The sequence below is a fragment of the Carcharodon carcharias genome, chromosome 7 (genome assembly GCF_017639515.1).
Source record: "Carcharodon carcharias isolate sCarCar2 chromosome 7, sCarCar2.pri, whole genome shotgun sequence".
Taxonomy (NCBI): domain Eukaryota; kingdom Metazoa; phylum Chordata; class Chondrichthyes; order Lamniformes; family Lamnidae; genus Carcharodon; species Carcharodon carcharias.
This window is the reverse complement of record NC_054473.1, coordinates 106,660,903-106,681,178: the sequence shown is the minus strand read 5'-3', so window position 1 is coordinate 106,681,178 and position 20,276 is coordinate 106,660,903. Positions and strand designations below refer to the sequence as shown.

At 46.3% G+C, this 20,276-nt stretch overlaps 1 protein-coding gene and 1 pseudogene across 1 annotated transcript in view; one reads left to right on the top strand and one right to left on the bottom strand.

The window, feature by feature from the left end:
• The window catches only part of LOC121280028 (hydrocephalus-inducing protein-like), a 478,228-nt gene that overhangs the window by 37,367 nt on the left and 420,585 nt on the right, over positions 1-20,276 (top strand). The window lies entirely within an intron of this gene.
• On the bottom strand, positions 9,926-10,205 carry LOC121280609 (annotated as a pseudogene).

Genomic DNA, 20,276 nt, shown 5'->3' with positions numbered 1-20,276 from the left:
TATTTTTACATGTATAAGATTTTGATGGTCTGTTCTAGGCTCATTTGATTTTCTTAGCATGCTCCTTAGTTCATTGGTTCAGGATTTTAACCTGATGGGGAGGGTTCAGTGCCTTGTTCACTGATCTCCATTTGGTGAATGAGTAGGTGCTGCTTGTTGGGGAGGAGGGCAAATAAGCTTCTCCAAACTTGCAGAATTGCTTAAATGAGGGAAGTAAAGAAATTTATCCCAAAATTCCACTTTTTTTTTGGTGGGCAAGAGGGGTGGAAGGCAGGGGTATCGTTGTGGTGAATGGGACCAAAACTTGAGGCATAAAACAGATATAACAGTGTTATGTTGTGCTAAAATACATGCCAACTTCTGGTAGAACTAGCTTTTGGAAAAAGATGAAAAGATGCAATGGATGTGGACAAATGATAGGAAAATAAAACAAAAACTGTGGCCCCAGAAATTCTGCCACTTTCACCAGAATTGTACATGACTTAACTTAAACTTGGAGGTGAGAGAGGTAAGGTAATTGAATGCCTTGTTAATGTAGGAAGTGGTTGAATGCATAGGTTTTGAATGTTCTAAAATATCAGCTTTGACCTAAGCGCTGAGACAAACCTTTTCTCAGCTGTGCTACTGTCAGGTTTTCCAACAAAATGGCTCGAATATATACACATTTATTTTAAAGATATTTTGAGCAAAGGCCACCAAAAGGATTTAGCTTCAAAGACAGCCCTGTGCTGCCCTGTGATGCCTTAGGTAGACGTTTGGTAAATATTACATGAGCTGGGAACTGGCTTCTTTCAGAGACCAAATAATAGTTTGTTAGTAATACGGGGAGCTCTCTTTCGACCTGTGGTTCAGATGGAGAGGCTTTTAAGACACAGGCACCAGACAGTCAGTTGAATAGCAGAAGGTTGCAAAGGGAGTGAGCCACTGTCCCGAGTGATAGAACAGAAATGAAGAGAGTGGGCTTTTAGTTATACTAACCCATACCAGTATGTCATCTAAGTGTGTTCCTTATCTTTGCAATGGTATATGAAAAGAAGCTTTACTGATTGTGCCAGGTGTCTCTTATCATACTTGGTATTCTGTATGCTTTAATTATTGTGGGATTGAAGGAGGGAGTTTTGTTCGAACTTTCGCAGGTTCTGCTAATGATCTTACAGGTACAAGGCACTGGGAGTCAACTTCTATAAGAAACCAATTACTCAACTACTTTAAGGACTGAATTTTACGCTGGGGATGGGGTCCCTGCCCTCCCGATATAAAAGTTGGTGGTGATTCCACCTTCTCTTGGCCAGCTTGCCTTACAGCCATTTAATGGCTGTCCAAGAGGAAGTCCCACCTCCGAGAGCTTCCGGCCAATCAAATGGCCAGCAGTTCTGTTGTCCCAGCAGTGCCACTGGGAGGATTGACTATAGCCAGTACCGAAAAGGAGAAGCTGATTGAGCCTGGACTTAAACGTAAGTCTGGGATCTCACTGGGGCCAGGCTGACACATCCCAGCGATGGGAGTTTGGGGGGCAGGATTATCAGGGGAGGGGAATCCCAGTGGGGGGTGAGTTGGGGGGGTAGAATTACTTTGGGAGGGCCTCCAGTGGGTACAGGATGCCCGAAAAGGAGGCACCCCTCTCTTTCTCAGCCATCAGTCCACCAGGTTTCATCTGTTCAAACATCCTCTTAAACTGAACTGGACGAGTCACATAAATACAGTGGCTACAAAAGCAGTTCAGGGGCAGTTTATTTTGTGGCAATTAACTCTCCAAAGCCTTTCCACCATCGGCTAGACACAAGTCAGGCATGCAATGGAATTCTCTTCACTTGCCTGGATGAGTGCAGCTCCAACAACGCTCAAGAAAGTCAATACCATCCAGGACAACGTAGCCCATATGATTGGCACCCCACCTTAAACAGTCACTCCCTCCACCACCAATGCACAATGTATACCATCTACAAGATACACTGCAGCAGCCCACCAAGGCTTCTTCGACAGCACCTTCCCAACCTGCGACCTCTACACCTAGAAGAACAAGGCAAACAGATAGTGCAAAGAAGTGTTGTTACACTCATTCAGTGAGGAGGAAACAATGATTTTGAAGTTTCTAGTGTTGGCCTTCCGTTAAGAAATGCTTTTATACTGTTGTGCTTATCGTGCGTGGTGAAAGTATAGATGAATCAGAGGAAGATATGATGGAATGGAAGTAGAAATTGTTTTCCATATTTCATAGTTGTGATATATGTAATTAATATGAATTAAACTGGTGTGTTCTGTTATCTGCTCTGGACAGAGGTTTAGATTTTAAAGGAGAACACTACAAAGATGATATTTAAAAAGAAAAACAAGGGATATTTAGGGCATGAGTTCTGTGCAACACATTAAAGAAGGAAACAAAAACCCCTGTCATTGTTTGTTGCTTCAATAACCTGAAACAAAAAGAAATCTTGGTGACCTACAAAGCAAGCTAAAAAGGTACAAAATGGAGGAATTTTTAACAAATAAGTTGATTTCAAATTTTCACTGGCACTGCAAGGGTTTCACAGCATTTCAAAATTGAATTGAAAGATGGTGCGATGGAACTTAAAAGCTCTTCTCTCAGTTGATCTTGTTTGTCATAGGAACATAGGATGTAGGAGAAGGAGTAGGTGATTTGGCCTTTTGAGCCTGCTCGACCATTCAATAAGATCATGGCTGATCTGGTTGCAGTTTCAATTCCACTTTCCTGTCTGTGCCCCCATAACCCTTGGCTCCCTTGTCTATCAAAAATCTGTCTAAACCTGCCTTGAACAAATTCAATGACCCAGCTTCCATTGTTCTCTGAGGAATGGAATTCCACATACTAAAGACCCTCTGAGACAAAAAAAATTCTCCTCATCTCAATTTTAAAAGGGAGATCTCATCCTTAAACTGTGTCCTCTGGTTCTAGTCTCCCCCACAAGTATTGGAACAAAACAGAGAGTTTTTTTTTGTTAGCATACCTTTCCACACACACACTTTCTTACCTTTAGGAGCAGTGGAAGGGTTCACAGGCTGATTATCTGCCATTGGGCCTCGTCATGAACGCTTCTTCCATAGCCAATAAATCCTCGCGGAGACTTAAACCTGCAGTATCTAGCCCATAGTTAGGAATGGTACCACTGCGCCACAAGATCTCCCAAATGCAACAGAGGTATTTAAAATTTGAATGTTGGAAACAAATTCTTCCAAATGAATACGCCTTCAAAATTTCAGCCATAAACTGTGAAAGCAGTCATAAAAACTTTCTGCTGAGGCCATCACTTACCTAAATTGACCTCTGTGATGTGTTGAAGTGTGTTTTAATCCCTAAAAATATATTTTCTGGATTAAGCAAGCATAGGTTTGGGTCAAACTAGAGATGATTATGAAATGCTTTGGAATTCTGGATTTCTAGTTGATGCTGAGGGTGACCGTGCCCCCGAGGTAGCAGATAGCAATCATGAGCTGACTTGAGTTAGCATATGAAGCTGTCAGAGCATGATCAATCAATGGGTCCTTGTCAACGGATTCCCATCTGATCTTGATTCTGACTTATCCTTGACTCTGATGCGCTGACTGCAGATGACTTTCAATCAGAGGATTGGAAAAACAGCTTTGTGGATAAACGTTGCATGAATCAGCAGTCAATGCTTGCTGCATAGTGGCAGTGACTCAGAAGCAGATGACACCATCCTGTGCAGGCTGTGGCCATATAATTCAATAACCAAAAGACTTCAAGTCGTAGAAGCGTAAAATTTCATTGTCGGCAACTTTCAATTTGGCTCACTAGCAAACAAACAAATCTAAGTCACTAACTATGGTGGATTTTATTCTCTTAATTAAGCTTTGGAAACACTTATAGTACAAATACTTTGAAAGTAAAGTAACTATGGGCAGAATTTTTCACTCGTCAGCTGTCTACAGTTGTGTTAAGCTCGTGACAGAAGCTCTGTTCAGATGGGTATTAACTTTCTTTAATTTCCATATGGACAAGGTCAGCCACGCTGAGCGAGCCAGAGGCTTTGCAGCGATTGCTGGGTTCCCCCGTGTCCAGGGTGCCATCAACTGCACACATGTGGCCATCAAGGCACCAGCAGGTCAGCAGGGTGCCTTCGTTAACAGGAAGGGATTCCACTCCATTAACATGCAGATAGTGTGTGACCCACAGGATGCAGGTGCTACAAGCCTGTGCAAGGTACCCTGGCAGTTTCCATGGCGCGTATATCCTGAGACACTCCCAGGTGCCGAGGCTCTTCACTGCTCCAGCCCGACTGGATGGATGGCTGCTAGGTGACAAGGGCTATCCCTTGAAAAGGTGGCTCATGACGCCTCTCCGCCACCCAAGAACAGAGACAGAGCAGCAGTACAATAGGAGCCATGCCTCCACAAGGGCGGTGGTAGAGAGAACCATTGGGCTTCTGAAGATGCACTTCCTATACCTGGACCATTATGGGCCACACTGCAATACCCCCCAAAGTGGGTGTCACTGATAGTGGTTGCATGCTGTGCTCTCCACAATCTGGCACTGGCAAGTGGGGACCCACTGGAGGAAGAGGACCTTGATGCAGCTGCACAGGCTCAGTTGACGAGTCCAGCAGTGAGTCAGAAGATGAGCACCATGAGGAGAATGCTGAGGACATGGAGCCAGACCTCGGTAACCTCCAGGGAGGCAGGGACGCCTTGATCCAATGCTCCTTCAGCTAGGGTGCCAAATAAGAACTACCACCTCATGCCAGGGCTGCTGCCTCCATTCTGGATTGTAGAAATGACCTTATCTTTGGCCCCCAAGATGCACTCAGTGCCTGTGCAATAACGTTACATCCACCCATGTCCAGCATTACATAATGGCCACCCTGCACCTACAAAACAGATGAAGTGTACTCAGGCCAATAACACAAAAGTAAATGTAATTTAATGTTGGAACTCACATAGTATTGAATGGAACAATATCTGGTGTTGGTGGTCACACCATTGAAAAAACAAAATGGGGGAACAACAGACCACCCGTGACCAGCCCCTCTTGTGCTTAAGGTGATTTAAGCTTACATTTACGGGTGCTGTGCCTAGGTGCTCCCCACTTAATGGCAGCAGCATTGTAGACAGCCTGCTGATTGCTGTCTTGTTGGCCTTTATGACCTTGGTGGTTGTCCTTTGGCCAGTGGAGCCTTTGCTGACCTCGCCTGGGAGGGAATGGCCAATGCCACGGCTGGCTTCTCCCCAGTCACCACAGCCCCATCAGATGCCACGGTCATTGCCGGAGAGCAGAGGAGCTGCTGCTGTCATCCAGAGTGCCCTGAGAGGAGCCCGCAGAGATGACAGGCAGCTCGTGGACCAAATTGAAGTCGCTGTGGACCTGCCAGCTGGCCATCGATGGATGGGCACCTAGCTAGGATACTGGGTGCCCCATTCATCTCACACATGGACACTAACCAGCTGAGGTCAGTGCCTGTGCGAGGGCTTGCAGATCTGAGTGCAACCTCAGGAACCCCTGATTCTGTTCCTGGAGCAACCTCTCCATGAGAGTCGCCACTCTCACCATGGAAGAGGCATTGTGCTCGGCAATGATGGTCAACTCATTGCTCATTTCCATAGGGACTTCTCCACAATGGAGACCGTGGCACGCATACCCTCTTGGATCTCTGCCAGATCCTCTCGTACAAATCGCTGGACGTCCATCTGCTGCCTAATGGACGACTCCAGAGTTCCAAAGACTCATGACCCTCTGAGTAAAAAAATTTCACCACATCTCTGTTTTAAATGGATGATCCCTTATTTTTAAACAGTGACCCTTGGTTCTAGATTCTCCCACAAGTGGAAACATCCTCTCCACATCGACCCTGTCAAGATCCCTCAGGATCTTACATGTTTCAATCAAGTCGCCTCTTACTCTCCTAAACTCCAGTGGAAACAAGCCTAGTCTGTCCAACCTTTCCTCATAAGACAACCTACCCATTCCAGGTATTAGTTGACCATAAGACATGGAGCAGAAATTAGGCCATTCGGCCCATCGAGTCTGCTCCGCCATTCAATCATGGCTGATAATTTTCTCAACCCCATTCTTCCGCCTTCTCCCCGTAACCTTTGATGCCCTTACCAATCAAGAACCTATCTATCTCGGTCTTAAATACTCTCAATGATCTGGCCTCCACAGCCTTCTGTGGCAATGAATTCCATAGATTCGCCACTGTCTGGCTAAAGAAGTTTCTCCTCATCTCTGTTCTAAAAGGTCTTCCCTTTACTCTGAGGCTGTGCCCTCGGGTCCTAGTCTCTCCTACTAATGGAAACATCTACCCCATAGTCTGCTAAATCTTCTCTAAACTGCTTCCAACACATTTACATCCGTCCTTAAATAAGGTGACCAATACTGTACACAGTACTATAAATGTGGTCACACCTATGCCCTGTACAACTAAAGCATAACTTCCCTACGTTTGTATTCAATTCACCTTACAATAATTGATAACATTCTATTAGCTTCCCTAATTATTTGCTGTACTTGCATACTAGCCTTTGGTGATTCATGCACTAGGATACCCAAATCCCTCCACCTCAGAGCTCTGCAATCTCTCACCATTTAGATAATATGCTTCCCTTTTATTCTTCCTGTCAAAATGGACAATTTCACATTTTCCCACATTAACTCCATCTGCCAGATCTTTGCCCACTCACTTAACCAATCTATATCTGTTTGTAGCCTCCTTATGTCCCCTTCACAACGCACTTTCCTACCTACCTTGGTGTCATCAGCAAATTGGCAACCATATTTCAATCCTTTCATCCAAGTTATTTATATAAATTGTAAACAGTTGAAGTCCCAGCACTGATCCCTGTGGCATGCCACTTGTTACATCTTGCCAACCTGAAAAAGACCCTTTTATGCCTAGTCTCTGCTTCCTGTTAGCCAGCCAATCTTCTATTCATGCCAATATATTACCCCCATACCATGAGCTTTTATTTTCCGCAATAACCTTTGATGTGGCACTTTATCAAATGCCTTCTGGAAATCCAAGTACAGTACATCCACCGGTTCCCCTTTATCCACAGTAAATGTTACTTCCTCAAAGAACTCCAATAAGTTGGTTAAATTTTCTCTTTCATAAAACCGTGCTGACTCTGCCTGATAACCTTGAGCTTATCCAAGTGCCCAGCTATAACTTCTTTAATAATAGCTTATACGTTCTCCCTACGACAGAAATCCACCGTCTGCAGGTTCTTCTGCAAGCCACACATCAGACTGACTTGGTGCTGTATTGCCGTTCCTTCATCACTGGCAATTAAGGGTGGGCATTAATGTTCATCTTGTCAGTGATGCTGACATTCCAGGACCAAATAAAATAGGATCAAGATTTAGATGTAGGCAGAAGTGACTGAGAATGAGTCATTCATTTGAATAGCTAAATGAGGGGTATCGGCAAGAAAGTTCCCCTGTTTCTTTCTGAAAAATGCTACTGGAGTTGAGACAAAAATATTTGAGCTCAGATCATGTGGTTCAGCTGTGGGGCCAATTGTTAAATGCAAGCACACTCCCATTGCAGAAAATTTAATAAATGCTCTGCATGAAGGGGTCTTTAATCATTCCTGTCTAGCAAGCAGTGCTATTCCAGGTATGTATAGCAGGGGCTGAATTTGCTGAATTTTGGCCTGCAGATCCAGGCATGGACTTGGTCAAGGCTATTCCTGCAGATCTACCACAAAGTGGTGATAGTAATAGATATTAGGACCACGGTTGGCACTTTTGCCAATCCAAAAATAGGGTACAGGGCTTAGGAAAGAAGACAGTGAACAGTAACCCGATAGTCCACTTCGTTGTTAGCCAATTGACCACAATTGTAGCAATTTTAGTTCATAATGCTTTTTATTGACCTTTAAAGTAATTTGTAACATTTTCTCCCAAGCCAACTCTTGCCCACAAATTCAAAACAAAAACAGAATTACCTGGAAAAACTCAGCAGGTCTGGCCCACAAATTCTTTGCTTTAAAACTACCTAACAAGCACATGACATTTTGCAACTGAAAATAAAATCCTCCATTATTCTTTATTGATTGGTTGCTTTGTTCTGTCTGGCCTGAACTGGGGTAATTCTGTCTTTTGAATTAAATTTATTGATTTCAATTTTGCACTGGTGCTCTAAGGGTCTCACATTTGTTTGAACCCCCGGCAATATCTGAATCACAATGACATAGTATGTCGTTTCTGTTGGTGAGTCATGCAGGGAAATAATTAAAATGTTGCCAATTATGACAGTTTTTTTTTCAAAGCGACACCACTTGCTTTTACCTGGGGCTTGATTTTTTATTTGGGGTCAGGACCTCTTGTTGGGATCCTGACACTGAATCGTCTTGGGAATCGTCTCCCCACACTATTTTTGCTGAGCTTGCCAGAGAGCATAATCCAATTAAGGAAGGTTAGTGGGCTCCACAGGCTGGAAGACCAACAGCAGGATGAAGTGCTGCATACCGGCCCCCCAGCTCCCCCCACCCCGTCTCCCACTTAGAGACCTCCTTCTTTCACAGGCCATGTTTTGGCCACAGTGTGTGGCCCCGAGAGTGGCCCCTTCATTTCCTCAATCGGCTACCCAAAACTTGTGGATGGGGAGGATGAGAGGATCTTTGGCTATAATCTTTGCACCATATAATGCATGTCCTATAAACTGTTAATATTCTGTTAATCCATACAATGTTATAACACAGAGAACATTTAGCTGATCAATCTGTGCCAGTATGTATCTCCATGAGCCACTCAACCTAATCTGTCTTGTGTATGACCCCTCACAAAAAGTATTTAGTGTCTCTATCCAAATAACATAATGCAGCAATCTTGTCCCTCTTTGTCTAAATATTTTCTAGCCTTCTCTTTAGGTCTTTTATTTTGTTGAATGTTATAGACAAGAAGTAGGGAAGCTACAATGTTTTGTCATGAAGCTAGTGGTGTATCAGCTATTGAGCAATATCCTCGAGATGTTGGGCAGAAAAAACAATATCAGAATTGATTCAACACCAGTTTGCATAAAAAATCTCAAATATGCCATTAGTTATACTAATTACTAATGAGGAAAGCAGAAAGGAGCAAGATGAATTGCAGAAACAAAGATTTAGGGCATGTGATTGCAATATTAATGATTTATTAAAATTATACTTTTTGAATAAGTTAAAGGTTCAATTTATCCATAACTGGATGTCTACTATGTGTTGTATTTTAAAGCTGTGTGATATTTATGTTTAACGTACATACAAACATATAAATTAAGAGCAGGAATAGGCCAAACTTGGCTCCTTGAGCCTCTTCTACCATTCAGTAAGGTCATGGCTGATCTGATTTTACCCTCAACCCACACGTCTACACCCGATAACCTTTCACCCCTTGTTAATCAAGAATCTATCTACCTCTGCCTTAAAAATATTAAAAGACTCTGCTTCCACCACCTTTTGAGGAAGAGCATTCCAAAGACTCACAATCGTCTGAGAGAAAAAAATTCTCCTCACCTCTGTCTTAAATGGGTGACCTTTTATTTTTAAACTGTGACCCCTAGTTCTAGATTCTCCCACAAGAGGAAACATCCTTGCCACGTGCACCCTGTCAAGACCCGTCAGGATCTTATAAATTTCAATCAAGTCGCCTCTTACTCTTCTAAACTCCAGTGGATACAAGCCTGGCTTGTTTTACATGGTGACAAACATTGTTTTACATGGTGAGGTCATATTATGGATGAGTGAAACATGAAATATGCAGCTACCTTGTACACTGGCTTTCAGTAAGCTAGTGTTTGCTGATTGCACTGCATACACTAAACTTTCCTGAACCTTAATACTTGGGGACACAAGGCATCCAGAGGACCTTGTGCTTTAGACACGCTGGGCGGAATCTTGTGCCTTCCCCCATAGTGAGTTTGGTGACAGGGGTAATTAAATAGGGTGGGAGAGCGGTGGGTTTTTTTTTTAGCGCAGCGCCGAGACAAACGATCACCAGCAGCTCCAAGAAACAAAAATTGTGCTTCCGAAATCTCTTGATATTGATTCCGCACAGACACCTCGTCCATGTGCCATTACCCTGCCACCTTCCACTGTTAATGGTTGGTTGATTATGTTGTTAAAGATACACAGGTGATGGGTATTGCTGATTAAGGACTGAGAGACATATGAAGTGAGTCAGCTGGGACACTGGGTGAGTAGTTAAGAGGCAGAGATCTGTAATGTTGCACCCTGTGAATAAAACCCTCTTTACCTTATTTTCTACTTTGCCATCTGGCTTGGATCCATCTAACCTGGATGAGTACTTGGCACGTCATAACATTCAAGGTTATGGGCCAAGTGCTGGTAAATGGGATTAGGTAGGTAGGTCAGGTGTTTCTCACGTGTCGGTGCAGACTCGATGGGCCGAAGGGCCTCTTCTGCTCTGTGATTCTGTAACACTCAGCTCCATGCCAATTAAGCCCTGGTATGAAGGTTTGTGGAAGGCCTTCCCACCACGGCTAATTGAGGCTAATTGCCTACTTAAGGGCCTCATCCCGACGCAGCTGGTATGTTTGCTTGCGGAGCTGGGGATTCCCTCATTCAAATGCACTCAATGCTTGATCGAGAGACCCAGCATCGGGAAGCTGGGAGCATGCTGAGAGCCACCTCCTTGCCCTTGCTGCCAAATCTCCTCTCTCTCTCTCCCACAACACCCAGCCTTCCATCACTCACCTGCAGTCTGAGTCCCTGCTCAATCTAAGGCCTTCGGTGGGTGTTGTACTGGCAGCAGCCACTGCTCGCCCTGTGGCACTGCTGAGTACAGAAGAGCTGTGGCCTCTGATTGGCTGGGAGCTCCTGGCAGGCAGGACTCACATCCCCAGGGTCTTTATTCCCAGGGGAAGGCCTGCCATTGGCCTGTCAAGTGCTTGAGTGGCACAAGATGTGGTGGGCCTTCTAAAGAGGCGATACGGAGCTCTTGACGGCTGTACAGCCGGCGGCTGAGACTCCTGTCACCTCCAAAAGATTCTCTCTGTTGTGTACTTTAGATTACTATATGTCTGTGCTGAGAGAGTTAAAGATAAATGGTGGAACTGATTTCCAGATTGAAGAACAAGATACTTCACAGGCAATCCCTGAATATAAAACTTGAGATTGTCGGTTAGTGTCAGCATTATAGAATAAATTTTAAGAAAGAGTGCTTCTGGATCAGGAACTTTCCTGGCATCTCCTTATTCAGAAATTGCAGATGCAACATTGATAATTTTCCGTCCACTAAAATTAAAATTTCTGTCTGGAAATAGTGCAGACTATTCTGACTCTGTTTGCATCGTGCATTCAGAAAAATAATGTTTTGTTGTCTCAGTCTGCATTTTTGTTAAATAGTTTTCATCCCTCAGTTTCTGATGGTGTTGCTGACTCATGCTATTGTATCTGCATGAAAGTACTGGCAGCCATTCTTCATGTGTGGTTGCAGACAGTAAACGCTAGATTGGTGAATTTGTCATGAAATGCATCATGGCCACACCAATCTGGCTTTCATCCAATAGCTGTTATTCAGCAGAAGGTACTAGATTGTGACCAAGAGTGGGATCCCTGACTAATGATTTTACTCTTTAAACCCCCTCACGAGCCCAGCGTATCCAAGGCCAAATACAGGGTCAATAAGAAACAACCAGGTCATCACAGATCACAGTTTGATTTTGGACCATTGTGTCTGTAATGCACCAGGCAGCATTTTACCCACTTGAGCTATCAGGGTACTTGTAACTGTTCATTAGTATGGGATGTCACTCTGGGAATAGTGACTCTCTAAGACATACTTTGCCAAACTGGTAATTTTAATTTCCAGTGAGACTCTTTAATGTATGCTTTTGGAATTCCATATTTGAAGAGCTCCATGATGGATATTCATTTCCTTTGTAATTAATCAGGAGAACCTGCTTAATTAGAATACAAGCTAGGGATGGGGCTGCATACTCTGCTGCTGTGATGACAGTCACACAAAGGAAGATGGTTCTGGTTGATGGAGGCCAACATCTCAGGACATCACGGCAGGAGTTCCTGAGGGTAGTGCCTTAGGCTCAACCATCTTCAGCTGATTCATCAATGATCTTCCGTTGAATATAATGTCAGAAATGCAGATGTTCACTGATCATTGCACAGTGCTCAGTATTATTTGAAACCCATCAGATACTAGAGCAGTCTATGTCCATATGCAGTAAGACCTGGACAACATTCAGGCTTGTAAGAGGCAAGTAACATTTGTACCATACAAGTGCCAGGTGATGACCGTCTCCAACAAGAGAGAATCTAACCATCTTTCTTTGACATTCAACAGCATTTCCATTGGTGAAACCCCCAGTATCATTTACCAGAAACTTAATTGGACCAGTCATGTAAATACGGTTGCTACATGAGCAGGTCAGAGGTTGGGAATTTTGAGGCGGTAACTCACTTCCTGACTCCCCAAAACCTGTCTGCCATCTACAAGGCACAAGTCAGGAGTGGGATGGAATACTCTCCACTTGGCTAGATGAGTGCAGCTTCAACAATGCCCGAGAAGGTCAACACCATCCAGGGCAAAGCAGCCCGCTTGATCGGCACTCCATCCAGCACCCTAAACGTTCATTCCCTTGCCACCAGCAGCGGTGTGTACCATATACAAGATGCACTGCAGCAACTCACCAAGGCTTCTTCGACAGCACCTTCCAAACTCGTGACCTCTACCACCTAGAAGGACAAGGACAACAAACACCTGGGAACACTACCATCTGCAAGGTCCCCTCCAAGCAACACACCATCCAGACTTGAAACCAAATCGCCGTTCCTTCGCTGTTGCTGGACCAAAACCCTGGTACTCCCTTCCTAAAGCACTGTGGGTGTACCTACACTACATGGATTGCAGCAGTTCAAGCAGGCAGCTCACCACCACCTTCTCAAGGGCAATTAGAAACACACAAAATTTACAGCACAGAAGGAGGCCATTTGGCCCATCATGTCAGTGACAGCCGAAAATAGAGCAATCCAGCTTAATCCTGCTTTCTAGCTCTTGGTCTATAGTCTTGAGCTTGCAGTACCTCAACAGCATATTCAAGTATTTTTTAAATATAATGAGGTTTTGTGCCTCTGCCACCCTTTTGGAAAGTGAGTTTCAAACTCCCACCATCCTCTAGGTAAAAAAAAATTCTCCTCAACTCCCCTCCAGTACTTCTGCCACTTTAAACCTATACCCGCAGTTATTGACCTTTCTGCTGAGGTAAATAGGTAGTACAAATCCATTCTATATCCAGACCCCTTGTAATTTTGTGCACCTCAGTTAAATCTCCCCTCAGCCTCTGATGTTTCAAAGGGAACAACCCCAACCCATCCAACCTTTCCCCATGGCTAAAATTTTCCATTCTTGGTAATGCCCTCATAAATCTCCAATGCATCCTCTCTAGTGCAATCACATTCTTCCTGTAATGCACTGACCAGAATTCTACTTAGTAGCCTAGCTGTGGCTTAACAAGTGTTTTATACAGTTCTAGCATTACTTCCCTGCTCTTGTATCCTATGCCTCTGCCAGTAAAGGAAAACATCCTATATGCCTTATTGGTAGCCTTAACTACCAGTCCTGCTACATTCAGGGATTTGTGGACATGCACTTCAATGTCCTTCTATTCCTTTACACTTATCAGTATCTTATCATATATTGTGTATTGCCTTGCATTGTTTGTCCTCTCCAAATGCATTACCTAACACTTAACAGAAATAAATTCTATTTACTACTCTTTTTCTGCCCATCAGACCAGGCTATTGATATCTTCCTGTAGTCTACAGCTTTCTTCCTCAATTTTTTATGATCTGCAAACTTCGTAATAGTGCCACCTACATTTAAATCTAAATCATTGATATATAGCATGAAAAGCAAGAGACTCAGTACTGAGCCCCCATTTGAAACAGCCTTCCAGTCACAAAAATACCCACCAAATATTACTCTTTGCTTCCTGCCACTGAGACAATTTTGAAACCTACTTGCTACTTACCCTTGGGTCCCATTGGCTTTTACTTTTGTGGCCAGTCAGCCATGTGGGACCTTGTCAAAACCTTTGCTAAAATCTATGTAGACTACATCAAGCATGTTGCCCTCAATGACCATTCTTGTTAGCTCCTTAAAAAAATTCAGTCGAGTCAATCAGACACAACTTTTCCTTGACCTTCCTTGGTTAATCTGTGCCTTTCTAAATGATGGTTCACACTGTCCCTCAAAATTTTTTCCAATAATTTGCCCACCACTGCAGTTAGGCTAACTGGCCTGTCATTACTTGGTCTATCACTTCTTCCCTTTGTAAACAACAGTACAATGTTAGCAATCCTCCAGCGCCTATAGTCAGAGAGGATTGCAATATGATGGGCAGAGCCTCTGCTATTTCATCCCTTGCTTTTGGGATACATTTCATGCAGTCAGTTCATTCTCATTTTTACTGCCATTGTCTGGATTTTAAATTTGCAGGTTTGCTTCACGCAACTAGATCACAAGACATACCATATTCCCTTTTTCTCCCACCAGAGTTAAGGTACTCAACTGATGCCACTATTAATAATGGGAAATATGAAAGGTCACAAATGTGTTCATGTGAAGAGACCATTTTTCCCCTCTGCATGAGCCATCTATTTTGAAAAGGCAGGCACCAACAGGGTGACCTGAATTGAGCAAGGTTCAAGCTTTTGTGAACAGAACTGAATTAAGTCAGTTGAGTTCAAGGCAAGAACCAAATTTTTCCATGGCAGGACATCAAACAGCATTGCTGTTAATTAGATTTGCTCTTAACTGTTTAGGTTTTTAAATTTTGTTTGTGGCATGTTGCAGAAAGTGTGAGCTGATGATGTTGCAGTGAGCGATGTGACATCTGGAAAACCAAGTGAACAGCAATTGTGTATCTCCTATGTCAATCAGATTGAAAGATTGTAGAATGAACAGTGCAAAGACCTAGAAGAAAGTGTAAATTAGAGTGGGTGAATTCAATGTCAAACCAGGTGCAGAATGATAAGGAAAGAAAGATTGAAGTAAGAGAGAGAGAACCAAAAGGCTGAATTTTCCTGGTCCATTGAAAACCGCCTTGGAGGTAGGAGGATGTGGGAAAAGGCATGGGAGGGGAGGATATTGCCAGTGGTGGGAACCTTGGCTTGATGTGACTTGACTTAACTATCTGTGGTGTATTTATTTCATATCTACTGTGCAAGTACTTGAATCTCATGCCATTCAATACATTTGAATGGTGAGGCAGACAGTGAGATGTTGTTTACCAGAAACTAGGGGTGGAATGGGGCACCTCGTTCAGCAAATTGTGGATTTTTGAGTTAGCTGCTCACTTGCCCCTGGCCTGAAGTTATGCCATTAGCATCACCATTATTTTGACAGGAAAATCTGGGCTGCTTTACTTGTGTGTATGTGTGGATCTTCTCAAATACTTGTTTTCTTGTGGATTGTTGGCCTTTATTCCCTGTCAACAAGTTTAAACATTGTTTTTTATGAAGTAAAGAAATATCGAGAAGTACTTAGTGCGCATGGGATGGATTTAATTAAAAAACATTTCTATTATGTCCCTCCCCTGCCTCTCTTTTCTATCAGTTTTTCCCTGCCTTTTCTCTTTGCAGGGGGATGGTTGCATGGCTGCTAGTTGACCTCTATTAATTATTCTAAATATGTGACCCTAAACAGAGAGTGCTGACAGGCCATTCAGTAACTGGAACATCAGAATTGAGACCCATCCTGTCTCTCCCCTCATTCACATAAGTGAACTTCCAGCGGGGGTGAGAAATAGAAATCTTGGCTAACTTTGCCCTTCCTAAACCCTGGGTACGGACACCAACTGTATCACCACTTTCATTGCTATGAGCGAAATCAGCTGAATCAACGCAAACTGGAAATGGAACTTGGGACCACCCTTCACTGCTAAAGCATTTGGGTAATCTAGGTCTTTTAATTGTTGTCTCCAGCCAGAACAAGTATGAACTCTTTGGAATTTAGAAATTATCATCCTTGTTTTCTAGTCCCTTCATGCCTTCACCCCTCCCTACGTCTGTAACCTCCTCCAGCCCTACGAAGCTCTGAGATATCTGTGCTACTTCAGTTCAGGCCCTTTATGCATTTTCAGTTTTATTCTCTCCAGCATTAGTAGTCATGCTTTCTACTCCCAAGGCCCTAAGATCTGGGATTCCCTCCCTAAACCTCTCTGCCTCTTTAGCTATTTTTCCTGCCTTAAGATGCATGTTAAAACTTACCTCTTTGATATAGCTTTTGGTCATCTGCCCAAATATCTCATGTAGCTCGGTGACCAGTTCTACAAGCATAGAACCATAGAAAAGCTATGGCCCAGAAAGAGGCCATTCAGCCCATCCTGTCTGCACCAGACCAAAAAAGAGAAAAAGTAACTAGCCGCTCATTTTAATCCCACTTTCCAGCACCTGGCCTGTAGCTTTGAGTGTTTTAGTACTTCAGGTGCAGACCCAAATACCTTTTAAATAAGTTGAGCATTTCAGCCTCAGCCACCAATTCAGGCAGTGAATGCCAGCTACCCACCACACTCTGGGTGAAAAGGTTTTTCCTCATGTCCCCTCTAATCCTTCTACCAATCACCTTAAATCTATGCCCCTATTAATTGACCCCACAGCTAGGGGAAACAGGGGAACTCCGGGACATTTTGGCGAGTCATCGCGGTCGCTGAGACAGGGTTCAGTTGGCCTTGGACCGGTTGCATTCTTATCCGCTGGTGTTCTGGTCCACTTGCGAGGATCTCAAGGCTCCCGGGTTGGACAGGAACGCGCGGCGGAGGGTCCAAACGTTTCTCGCTGGGCTCCTGAAGGAGAGGAAGGATTAAAAGTCCTCTCCTTCTTTTAATTTAAGGTAAAGGTTTGATGTACCTTTGACAATGAAGACAACTATAGCTAGCCTCAACATCAACGGCAGCAGGGACACACAGCGCAGGTTCCAGAACTTCTCGTTCCTCAAGGACGGGAAGTATTCGTTGTGCTTCCTGCAAGAAACCCATACCGTTCCGGGAGACGAATCCACGTGGCTCCTGGAGTGGCGAGGGGGGGTCTACATGAGTCACCTAGCCTCCAATCTGGCAGGGTAGCTATCTTATTGGTCCCGCATTTTCAGCCGGAGATCTTGGGGGTCAAGGAGCCGGTGCCAGGCCGGTTGCTGCACCTGACTGTGCGTCTGGGGGGGGCGGTGCTTCACTTTGTGAATGTGTACGCTCCCGTGGGCGCGCAGCAGCAAATGAGCTTCTTTGAAGAAGTGTCCACTCATCTCGGCTCCATCGACACTGGCGAGTGCATCATCCTCGGGGGGGATTTCAATTGCACCCTCGAGGCCCAGGGCTGTCACGGTACCCAGCACTGCATGCTAGGTGTGAGTAAGTTGTGGGACCTGGTTAGGTCCTTCGACTTGGTGGACGTCTGGCGAAATCTCCATCCTGACTCCAGCGTGTTCACCTTTGTGTTACCTGGAGTCGGAGCGTGCAGACTCGACCGTCTTTACGTTTCAAAGGTGTACGTGTCCTGCGTTCCGGCTGCTTCTATACAGCAGGTTCCGTGCACGGACCACCGTCTGGTGTGGGCGGAGCTCACTTCGTTCTGCGCTTGGACGGGGTCCGCGTACTGGCATTTTAATAATCTGTTGTTGGAGGACCAGCGGTTCCTGGACTCGTTCCGTCGTTTCTGGGCCGGCTGGAGAAGGAAGCGGGGAGGCTTCCCCTCCTTGAGGCTATGGTGGGACGTGGGCAAGACTCACGTCCGAGTTTTCTGTCAAGAGTATGCGAAGGGGTTGACAAAGAGACGCAAATCCAGGGTCGAGGAGTTGGAGAAGGAGGTGCTCGACCTGGAGGCACGTCTCTGTCAGCCCGACGCGGACCCGGCCCTGCGGTCGTTGTACGATGAGAAGAAGGGCGTGCTGCGGGACCTGCAACTGGTCGGGTCTCGGGGCGCGTTCGTGAGGTCGCGGATCCGGTTCCTCAGTGAGCTGGACCGTGGCTCCCCCTTCTTCTATTCGCTGGAAAAAAGGCACGGGGTCCATCAGCAGCTCTTTATGCTGCTGGCCGACGACGGATCCCTTGTCTCGGACCCGGAGGCCATCAGGGCCATCGCCCGAGATTACTACACTGCCCTGTTCTCTCCGGATCCGTCCAGCGAGGACGCTTGCAGAGTTTTGTGGGAGGACCTGCCACAGGTCGGCCCGGAGTGTGCTGGAAAGCTTGACTCCCCTATAAGTCTGGGGGAGCTGACCGGCGCACTCGACGGTCTTTCTAGGGGCAAATCCCCGGGACTAGACGGGCTGACCGTGGAGTTCTTCAGGGCGTTCTGGGACGTCCTGGGGAGCGACTTCGCGGGTGTCCTGGGGGAGAATATCGCTACCGGGGAGATGCCCCTTTCGTGGCGCAGGGCCGTGATTGCCCTGCTGCCGAAAAAGGGGGATCTCCGCCTTCTTAAAAACTGGCGCCCGGTCTCCCTCCTCAGCACGGACTACAAAATTTTTGCCCGAGCCATGTCTTCTCGGCTCGGCACCATGCTGGACCACATGATCCACCCTGACCAGTCCTATACCGTCCCGGACCGAACCATTTATGTTAACATCCATCTGGTCCGGGACATTATCCACCATTCCCAGAGGGCTGGTCTGTCGAGTGCCTTCCTGTCTCTTGATAAGGAGAAGGCGTTCGACAGGGTGGATCACGGATACTTACTCGGAACTCTGCGAGCGTTCGGGTTCGGGACGCATTTTGTCGCACGGATCCGACTTCTGTACACCGCCGCGGAGTGTCTAGTGAAGGTTAACGGGTCCCTGATGGCGCCCCTTCGCTTTGGGATAGGGGTACGTCAGGGCTGCCCCCTGTCTGGCCAGTTGTATTCTATTTACGTGGAGCCTTTCCTGCGCCTCTTGCGGAGGAGGTTGTCAGGATTGGTTCTGGGCGGGCCAGGCATCGGGGTGGTCCTTTCGGCTTACGCCGATGACGTGCTCCTTATGTTTAGTGACCCGGCTGACCTGCGGAGGATGCACGAGTGCCAGGAGGTCTCCTCTGCCGCTTCTTCTGCCAGGATCAACTGGGGTAAATGTTCTGGACTCCTGGTCGGTCAGTGGCAGATGGATCCCCTACCCGAGGAGCTCAGGCCTTTCACTTGGGGGTCCATCTCTGCCCTGCTGAGGAATCCTGGCCGGCAAACTGGCAGGAACTGGAGACGAAAGTCACCGCTCTGCGGCGCTGGACAGGACTGCTCCGAGTGCTATCTTACTGAGGTCGAGTTCTGGTCATAAACCAGCTGATCGCCGCCATGTTGTGGTATCGGCTGGTCACTTTGACCCTTCCCCCGGACTTGGTCACAAGAATCCAGAGATTGTTAGTCGACTTCTTCTGGGACAAAAGATTGCACTGGGTCGCTGCCGAGGTTCTGAGTCTCCTGCTTAGGGAGGGTGGTCAGGCGCTAGTGTGCCTACGCACACACGTGGCGACTTTCCGCCTTCAGACCCTGCAGCGATACCTCTACGTTGAGCCTCCTCCTAGATGGTGTGCCCTGACGACGTATTTCTTCCGTCAGGTGCACGGCCTGAATTAAGACGTGCAGCTCCTGTTTATAGAACAGATGGGCCTCGGTGGCTCCTTGCAGGCGTTGCCTGTCTTTTACCAGGACCTGATCAAAGTCTGGAAAGTGGTCGCCTCGCGACGCAGCTCTCCCCCGTCAGGAGTAGCGGCTATTGTCAGAGAGCCGCTGCTCAGGAATCCGCCCCTCCGTCCTTTTCAATGGTTGGCGGAGAGGAGGGCTGTGGCCGCAGGGGTGACCAGGATCGGGGACATGCTAGGAGGCGGAGGACTGGGCTGGATGCTCCTGCGGGAGTTGGCGCGTCGTGCGTCTGTGAGTGTCCAGGTAGCAGCCGATGCCATCCAAGACCTGAGAACGGTCGTGCTCGGACCCGATGTTATTTTGGGTCTTGAGGTGGCCCAGGTCCGCGGTGGTCTTCCGTCTGAACGTTCCCCTCTTCGGACAGAATTCCACATTGGCCCCAAGCCCCGAACCCTCCCTCGGGTGCTGGTGCCCCGCAATATGAGCCGCCTCGGGGACATGCCCTCCGTGCCTTTTGGCACGGCAAAGAGGGGCTTTTTGTATGGACTGCTGCTGCACACCTTCCATTTTCTCGCCCTTGTCCGTCGCCCGGACACGCCCTGGCGTGCCTTGTTGCCGTCCGGCGGCGGAGGCCCCCGATGGGAGGCCCTCTACGGAGGTGTCCTCCCCCTTTCTATCGGGGACCTGGGTTGGAGGGTGTTGCATGCAGCAGTCCCGTATAATAAGGGGATGCATAGGTT